Below are 10,328 nucleotides of genomic sequence, written 5' to 3'. Positions count from 1 at the left end.
CATTTCCATGCTGGGAGGCTGGTGTGTGTTGGATGTCCATATCTAATCCCTGTAGGGATATGGCCCAACGCAAAGGCTTAGGGTTCTCCCCTTGCATGGCCATTAACCATCGCAGTGGTCTAAGCTACGACTGGATCGTAAAGTGAGACCCAAAGATGTAGGGTTTCAGCTTCTTTACGGCCCACACAACCGCGTATGCCTCTTTTTCAACTACAGCCAAGTTCCTTTCCCTTTTTGTCAACCGCCTGCTAATGTAGACGACAGGTTGCTCCACCCCTTCAGAGTTCAGCTGCGCCAACACTGCTCCAATCCCCAAATCACAGGCATCTGTCTGGATAATGAATTCATCAACTTAGTCTGGCACTTTCAGAACTGGGGCCCTGCACAATTCCTCCTTTAAATACCGAAAGGAGGTTTGACAGGCGGGGGTCCAAGTTACCTTCTTCTGCATCTTCTTGGAGGTTACATCATTCGGGGGCATGGCAATGGTCCCATACCCTCTGATGAACGACCGGTAGTACCCGGTGAGACCTAGAAAGGCTCTCACCTGCGTCTGTGTGGTGGGGATGTCCCAATCCTTCACAGCCTGTACCTTTGCCTCAAGAGGTTGTTTCTTACCTCTACTGACCAGGTGGCCTAGGTAAGTGATGGTACCCTGCGCTATCTAGCACTTTGTGGCTTTGATAGTCAGGCCTGCATTCTGCAGCGCCTGAAGCACTTGCGTCAGGTGGGATAAGTGATCCTCCCAGGTGTGGCTGAACACAGCAATGTCATCTAAATAGGCGACACTGAAGTTTTCCAGACAAGACAAAACCTGGTTAACCATCTGCTGAAAAGTGGCAGGGGCATTCTTCAATCTGAAGGGCATCACAGTGAACTGATAATGTCCTTCCGGGTTTGAGAATGCTGACCTCTCTCTTGCTCCATCTATCAAGCTGAGCTGCCAATACCCCACTGTGAGGTCAAAGGTACTCAAGTACTTGTGAGCGCCGAGTTTGTCAATGAACTCACCTGCCCGAGGAATGGGGTGAGCATCTGTCTTCATGACAGAATTGAGCCCCCTGTAGTCCACACAAAAGCAAACTTCAGTCTTCCAACCACTGGTCTTTTTAGGGACCAGTACCACTGGGCTAGCCCAGGGGCTGTGGTATGGCTCTATCACTCCTAGGGACAGCATCTTGAAAACTTCCTCCTTGATGGTGTCCCTGACCTTATCGGACATCCAGTGAATCATACTCTTCACCAGCTTACTGTCTCCAGTGTCTACATCATGGGTGCACCAATCTGCGTGACATGGAGTCATAGAAAACAGACCGGCAAACTGTCCCAGTAATGGCCGACAGTCTGTCAGTTGCTGTTCTGACAGGTCCATTGCAAGGTTGACATCTTCAACTGATCCATCCGTGGCTTCAGTGTGCAAGAGGTCTGGGAGGGGATCGGTCTCCTCAGTCTTTCCATCAGTCACTAATGCCATGACCAAGTCATCCCGGCTATAATGGGGTTTTAGCCAGTTGACGTGAAAGACCCTGCACATCTGTTTAGGTCCTTTCACATCAAGGAGATAATTCCCCAAACTGACCTTTTCCAGCACACAGTAAGGCCCAGTCCACTTGTCCTAAAGGGCACTGGGTTTGACAGGCTCCATAATCCACACCCACTGGCCTGGAGGATAGACTGTCACTGTGACCTTCTGGTCATGCCAGTGCTTCATCAGCTCCTGACTGGCCTTTAGGTTCTTGGTTGACTTTTCCATGTATTTTGCCATTCTAGACCGAAGGCTGAGTACATAGTCCACCATATCTTGTGTAGGGGATGAGGGTTTGCTTTCCCATCCCTCTTTCACGAGACTGAGGGGACCTTGTACAGCGTGTCCAAACAGAAGCTCCAAGGGGCTAAACCCTACTCCGTTCTGTGGTACCTCCCGGAAGGCGAACAGGAGGAATGGTAGGAGAATATCCCATTTTCTCCTCAGGTGCTCTTCCAAGCCACCTATCATGCCTTTTAGGGTCTTGTTGTTGTGGAGGGAAGGATGTAGAGAACCGGTAGGTGACTCTGCACTCTTCCCCCATAGCCTTCATATACGCTGACATGAAGTTTGATCCATTGTCAGAAACAACTTCCTTGGGGAATCCAACATGGGAGGACATCCCAATAAGAGCCTTCACAACCACAGGGGCTTTGATGCTCCTCAGAGCGACATACTCAGGGTATCTTGTGGCGGGGTCTAGCACCACCAAGATGTATCTGTTCTCTGAGCTGGTTTGTGGATCCAAAGGACCCACAATATCCATGCCTATTCTCTCGAAATGCCACCCAACCACGGGTAGTGGAATTAAGGGGGCCTTTGTGGCACCACCTGACTTGTCAGAAGCTTGACAAGTTGGGCAGGACCAGACAAATTCCTTAACCTTTATGCCGAACTGCGGCCAGTAAAAGTGTGCAGACACCTGGTCTGATGTCATAGTCAGTCCCAAGTGACTTGAGCTTAGGGCCCTTTGGTAACATGCATGCAATGGATGGGTTCACAGAGTAACTCTGAGTCCAAATAATTGAACCAACTCAGGAAGATGGCAAAGTACTGTTTTATAATTAATTATCTAAAACAGGGAGTTACAATGGACATCAACAGACGTTTGCTCAATTTCTCTCAGCGATCTTAGCACAAAACATAGACTTTATACTAAAAATATGTCAGAGGTGACGTCATACTGCGTGGCAAATAATGAAAAACCTACTAAGGATTGGGATTGGCTTTAGGGGAACATCTAAGTATACATTACATAGGACCTAGGATTGTGATTAGCTGCCCACTGTCAGGTAGACAATACATGCCTACCTCTACAACATGTCATCTTCAAAACCATGAAGTACACTGTTTCCATTGGTCTTCAAACTATAAGTTCCTTCATTACATGGACCTCTACAATTGGTTGGCACGCTTGTGCCATGTTTGGAACATATGGTTCACTTAGCAGCACGTAAGCCCAGACCCAGGTGCAAGGAGGTGGGCCTGACTCTATCTCCCCACCCAATTAGTCCAACATCTCTTATCACCCAAGCCTTCTGCCATGAAGATTGTCTTTGAACTTGGCCTTGCAAAGTATCCTTGTCTCTGTGAATACATGATAGTGCGAGCACTCACTATCGTTGTTCTAGGACTCCAAGTTTGACTCTATTTTCATCCTTGGCTCACGTGACAGGAGGCCACGATTTGGTCCATTTTGCAGGTTTTAAATGTCTTAAATGAGTAAAACTTGGCACTCTTGGTGTTCTTTCTTTTCACCTTAACAAGAGATGATTCATCCTTTCAAGAATAGATAGTCGACCTTGGCTACTTCAGTTTTGATACCAGACCATACAGCCTTGCCATGGAGCTCCATGATGTCAGCTTATTCTTGCTGCGACACAATTCTCCCTTTCTTCTTCATGGGTCCTGGCTTACTAACATTTATGATACCGATGTCCAGCTTCTATACAGTAGCGGCTTCACCTGCATTCTATGCACTACATATAGCCAGCTTCTATGAAAACTTAATCCACCTTGTGTTTCAGCATCTGTGCAATTATTGAACGGTTGATTCTCTGCAGCACTTCATGCACATGTAATCTTCTGTTTTGTATTTAAAAGAAAAGTTCACTTTACTCTTTACTTCGTCATTAGTTTCTGTAGGAGCCATGTATCCTCTTCCATCAGTATCTCGAGACATCGCACATGTCTTTTGTGAGGTCACTAGCTTCTCTCTTTTCTCTTTTTAATATTCCTTCAGGGAGCTCCTCCCTCAGATGGTAATCTCTTTGGGATACATTCGATAGGGTTGTCTTAATGGGTATCTTCTTTCGAAAATATACGCTGCAGTATTGGCACAACTGATGGTGTTAAACACGGCATGATCTCAGACTTCCAACATATAGGAGGTAGGGTGGCGGGACTTCCTGCAGAGGCATGTAACTGCTCCTCTGCAGACCCGCTAAAGGAATTTGGTGAGCCAAATCCAAAAGGAACTTTCTGTGGCATTGGGGAATCAGCAACCACCTGGTGCCGTCATCTTCAGGGTCTTTTGGATCACTGTACAGGAGTCCATCCTACCAGTACACTATGACCAGTCCAGGTGCCTTGCCCTTAGCCTGCTCCCCTGCCTGCTTCCGCAGACCTGTCAGAGTGGGACACTCTTACTGTGCTGTGAAGAAATCAGTCTGATCTGGGCCCCCAGCTGAATGCAAACTCATCCAGCTTGGGCATGCCTTTCAGATCTGCGCCCACCTGGTCCTCCATCTCAGGTTCCTGTGCTGCGCCAGGCAAGTCTGAAGTCACTGAGTCCCCTGCTACCAAAATAGGGTCCTCAGTGGCTATTAGCCCCTTTCCCACAGGAGTAGGCGACTCAGTAGTCTGTGAAACTGGACTGGCGGCTACCGGCCACGCCGGTCCTTAAACAAGCCCTATGGAAGCATTCCAGGCTCTAAGGCTCTGAGAGTGTTCAGTCTGGCGATCTCTTTGGCCCTCGATCGGGTAGCCGCTGCGACTATGTCGGGATCAGGAAGATCATTACCCAACAAACATGGGAGAGGGATGGAGTGTTTCACCGCTACACGGCGCTGAGTCATTTCACCTCGGCAGCTGAACTCTACTATCGACAAGGGGCACTTACTCTTTCCATCAAACCCAGTTACGCTTCAAACAGGCCCATCAATATACTGGCCTGGCTGTACCCACTGGTGTCTCCGACTGCAGGAGTTTTGTGTCCATTGATATACACATGTTCTAGAAAGAGTTGCGTATTATTGGGAACTGGGATCTCTTCTGGAGACCCGGTACCGTTCCCACTCAGTGTAACCAATCCACATTCGGCCACTCCCTGGCCTAGTCGGAAGTCCTCCTTTAAGAGGCTCACACTAATGATGGCCTCCTCCATGAGTCCAACATTCACTATGGCTTGCTTAGGTAAGCCCTTGCAAGCAGGATCCCCTTTCCTATGGCCCAGCACCTTACACACGAAAGAACCTTTGCGTGGTGAGAATGCAGGTGTGCCAGTGTTAGGGGTGCCTGCGCTCTTCTTTTTGGCGTGTGTAGGGGAGGACAGGCCTTGAAGGCCCCCCCCTCTCCTGCATTATCCTCCCCAGGTGAGGACCATGGCTCGATGAGCGTCCCCTCATGCCACCCGGGCCCAGGTGGAGGAGGGCTCGCCCGCCGATGACATTGCCCCCACGTATCCATCATACGCACACACACACACACACACACTAAAGTTTAGACAGGCCTAGAAGCCATCGTGCCCAGCAAAGATGGCGTGAGTTCAGCACACTGTAGCGCGGCCCCCACCTTTGGAGGGCTTTCCAAGCATCCCTGCCGCCGCAGCAGCATGGTAGATCCGCTGCGAGCGCGTTCCCATGAGAAAGCCGGGTATGAGCCAACCCGAGATGCTAACACTGTAACATTTCGTCGTTCACAATGTAATACTGCACCCCGCATGACCTGGTCCGCGAGGCCGGGGCGACGGGGAAGAAACTGTAGCATCACTATCTGAAGAAAGTAGAAAATAATTCAAGTATTGGTATTAATGAACTACCTCTTTTTAAACAGGTTCTGTAAACTGTGAATTGATCATAAAGATGTAACGTTTATATGATGTCACCACCAGGTCTGGACTAATGCTGCTATAACCACAGAGAAAGATGTCGACGAAACGTATAACCTTTATATGTATAAGTGTTCTTTCAGTTTTATGTAGAAACCTGAACTCGTATATGTTTTCTTAGTCCCCCGTAGCGGCTAGTATCAATCTCTGTAGGCCATAACCTAGAACTACCTCATGTAACGTCTAATGTACATAAAATAACCAAACAGTGAATATAATGTTAGGTAACGAAAAGGTACTCAGACTGAATATATGAACGAAATGCTAAATGAACTTGAAGTATATATGTATGGCACCGTAGTTTAAAGAAGACAAATGATATAGAAGTTTTTGTATTCAAAATTCAGCAACACACGAGGAAAATACCTTTCGTGAATATATGCAAGGCCATTCTCCCTCCCACCCTACGAAGCCTGCCAAATAGAAGAAAGCTAAGGCCTGTGCCGTGCTCCCCCACCTCCCCCGACCAAGCTGGAACCGCTTCAGAGAGTCAGAGGCCCCAACACAGCATCCAAGGCCACCGGCCGCCACCTGTGTTATTTACAGCACGGTAATAAACTCACGTTTGAACCCACTGATCTACCAGCACCCTCTCGTAAATCCCACAATCCCCCAGACCACCCCAAGAAGTCTGACCCCGCACAAACACTATGGGACAAGACACAGAGCCCCCTTCATAGTAGCCTCTAACTTAGTAATAAAACATGTACCACCTGGCCCAAGCCCCCAGAGCCCAGCCCCTCGACCTGAAATACCAGACGTCAGAACACCGGTAAATCCAATAGATGACCACCAGACCCCTCGCAAGGTGCATTCCTCCTGTGTTGTATTTCATTGATTGAAAGATTTACTGTAGAAGTTAGATATGGGGTTTTAAGTAACTGCAATGTGCATGATCTAGGGCACCCAAGTCAGGGAAGGTATTCATCTTTGTCACAGGCTGCCCCAGCGAACCAACACCGCCCGGATGACCTCAAGCCGGCCTGCCAGGCCCAACCCTACCCACGAGGCTGACCAGTGACATCCTCCCACCCGGACCAACCAAGCTGCAGCAACACCTATAGTTAGTCGACGCCACCCAATCCCAATTAACTTGTGCCCCCTATAGTGTGTAGGTTCTGATGACGTTTTTTGTATTAGAAATACGCCTGCCTTTGCGATTGTCAGGCAGAGCGCTCTCGGAGGTTGCAGAGTTCTTTGCATGCCATATTCTTTTGATAAACTCCCACTTACGCTCACCCGCACTCTGTCTTGGCCTTATTCCCATTACGGGAGTGTCCATTATTGTCTTCCATTGCGGGGAGGATCGTGCTAACTTGGGGGCGCTTCCACTCAGTGGTGACCCCGATAGCGTGATATTTCCAAATTATTTTTCCTGAACTCCTTTTAACGACCCCCTTTTGGCACGAGAATCTCCGGTCAAAAAGGGAAACGCACGGTGAGCCGGCTCCGGGAAGCTACCCGCCAACGGCGACCGGTACGCTTAGAAGTGCGCACTCAAACTAGAAGGGGTACGGGATCCCGGTTGCAAAATCCCCTTTGAGTACCGCTCGCCGGAGCCGGGGCTGACTGTTGAGCAGAAAGGCAACACCGCCTGGACGGACCCAGTTTCGGAGACTATCGGTTCAAGACGGGCACGTGAGTACCGAGTGCGAGCGATCATAAAGGGAGAGGGAGGGGAACTTGTGAACAGGAGAACGTGGGCAGATAGAGGAGGGAATCACGGGTGTCTACTAAAGACAGGTCTTAAAACTTTCTTTATCTTTTCTTTGCATATGGCCATTAGGAGTAAGAAGTAAGTGAAGAAGTAGAAGTGACGGAAACCTAGCTCCGAAAGGGGGTGGAAGGCGGCGCCGCATAGTGCTATCTAAACTAGTACTGGGAATATATGAAGAAGTAAAAAATAAGTTATTGGTGTCTGGCAAAGGGAGACACTTAGGATACTTTTAGTGATTGCTACTCTTTCTATTTCTTTTGTTTCCGTTCCACGGGGTAAGGGGTGAAAGTGAAAAGGGTATAAGATAAATATACTTGTAGAAGAACTATAAAATAGGGAGCACATTCGTAGGAGTGGGGATTAAGTAGTGGCACGTGAAGACGTGAACACAGTAACCTTAGCAGAAAAACAGGGACAGCTGGCCAGGGAGGAAAGGGAGGAAAAAGACGAGGTGTGAGTGGGAAAGTACTGTGAGGGGTGCGCGCACCGTGTGAGTATTGGAGACGAACGGTTGACCGCGAGGGGGGTGCCAGAGAGTGTTGGCCATAACTAGTAGTTGATTAGTTGTAAGTGAAATCACATGAGAGTGTATGGGAATGGGAAGGAGATGAGTTGTGGTGAGTGAGAAAGGATTTGCGCAGTGAATAAATTTGGGTGATATCGTTGAGACGTCCGCTCTTGTCTGTGCCATAAAGGTATACATACACATATCTACACCTAACTAAAGGTAAAGGAGGTGGACACGGTCGTTGCTAGTGATTTAGAATATGGGGGCAGAAACTCCCTTGTCACATATTTGTAAGAGCCTACCGGGGTACGCTGAACGAATAAATAAATATCACGATCAATGGGTAACAGAATTAAAAGGGGAGGGATTGCCCCAGATTTGGCCCGAGGGAGGGTCTTTTGACAAAAGCGTTCTTGATATGGTACGAACATGCATTAGCCTCAAGTACAAGGGAAAACAATGGCAAAACAGGAAGGAGATATTAGACCTCTGGAGACTGTTTGAGGAAGTACCCCCACCCAAAGATCCGGCACCAAATGTCGATCTGCCGTCCACAACAGACAACCCACTCATGATCCCAAGAGGGGAAAAGGACCAGTTAAGTACAGAACAACCAACGGAGGTGATTAGTTTGTACCCAATATTGAACAAGCCAGCCCCTGCAGCAGGATATAGTGATCCCACTTATGTGCCTCCCCCCACAACTGTTACACCACAACGACCAACAGCCCCCCCACCATACGAAAGCACTAGAGAACGTGCCCAGGCAAGCACACAGAGAGTGAATATAGAAAAGCTAACGAGTGACTTAGAATCGAGGCTTTCTGTGGCCAGGGATGAACTTTCGAGAATAAAGGATATATGTGAGCGCACAGCATGCGCCCCTACACTGTCAGGACATACGTCTAGAGCGTCAAGCGAAGGTAGACATATTGAGGACGGATGGAAAAAGGGGGAAATACTGTTCAGAATTGAGGAAGAGCCGACACGAATAATAGAGATGGGAGCAACAGAGGGGAGCATTGGTGATGTATCGCGGCAGAGAGGGATCAGAGAGGACTTGCTATGTGATGTTAGAGGAGAGGTGGACGAGAGTGATAGGTTGAGCATGGCAGTAGGAGGGGAAAGCGAGGAGGTGGACGGTGCATGCTCGCTAGGGACCATAGATGATGAATGGATGGGACGACTAAGAAATAGAGTGGGGAGGGTGGCGTCATTGAAGTCAGCAGCGACCAAAGTAGGGGAGGGTGCAACTCCAAAAGGGAAGTTACAACTTCCGTTGATACACAGAGGGGGGGGGAGACCAAACTATATACCCTGGGCCCAGATGGACAAGGCTAATTTAATGAAATTATTGCCCCCGTTGTCAGGAGGGGCGAGCAAGTGGATATATGCATTTGAGAAACATACCGCCGGGATACCGTTGGCAGTAGGCGATGTGAAAAGCCTACTGGTATCCGCAGTAGGAGATCAAGCTGACAGAGTATGGGTTAAGGCTGGTTTCCCGGGCGTGACGTTGGATTGTGATCGCCATGACGGGGCTTCCTTTAATACAGTGCGAGCAAGGGTGTGGGACGCACTGCGGGAGACATTCCCAGATACCCCTGATTTACAGTCAGTAATGCAATGTACAATGAATGACGGGGAAGATGCTATGGATTACATTCTCCGGGTGCAGGAGATGTGGAGAGCGGAAACGGGTACGCCCTGGCATCAGTCAACGTCTCTGTTTTATTTTATCATCAAGAGAGGGCTCCCAAAAGAGGTGCAGAAGGCACTCGACAAGATAGCAGGCGTTGAGGCGAAGGGGTGGCCAGAGATCCAAAGCATAATAGTACACCATTGCAAAAGAATAAAAGAAAGAGAGAGGGAAGTAGCACAGAAAAGGTTGGCAGACGAAGCGAAGTTGGTACAATCAAAGCTAGTGAAGGTTGCAGCAGCGGTAGCCGGGCTCCCACTCATGAGGGAGGGAGACGAAGGGGAGGAGGGGCAGATAGCAATACAAGGGAGAATAGCAGCTAATTGGGCCGGACAAGGCCAGCGACAGTGGAACGAACAAGAGCAGAACGGAGGTCTAGCGTGGCAAGAGTGGGCCCCACGAGGGGGAAGAGGTGGGTACAGGGGCCGAAGAGGAGGACAAGGGTATGGAGGAATGGGAGGAAATGGGTGGCAGGGTCCCAGAGGTCCACAGGGGAGCTGCTGGAATTGTGGGAGATGGGGACATTACTCAAGGGAATGCAGAAGCAGACAAAACAACGGGTTTCAGGAGACAGAGCAGTACGGTCACCCCCACCCAGGAAGCCCATACGGCCTCCCCATGGGGCAATACCAACAACCAGAAAATGCAGGACAAAGAAGTAACGCACAACTACACGGACATCAGTACAGAACACAAAACCACCCACAGAATAATGACAATATACAATACACGCCAGGTAACACTTTCGCCACAGTAGCTAATGGAGCGCCT

Source organism: Ambystoma mexicanum, chromosome 13 (assembly GCF_040938575.1).
Source record: "Ambystoma mexicanum isolate Mex_15411 chromosome 13, UKY_AmexF1_1, whole genome shotgun sequence".
Lineage (NCBI taxonomy): Eukaryota > Metazoa > Chordata > Amphibia > Caudata > Ambystomatidae > Ambystoma > Ambystoma mexicanum.
Note: the sequence above shows the minus strand (reverse complement) of the source record.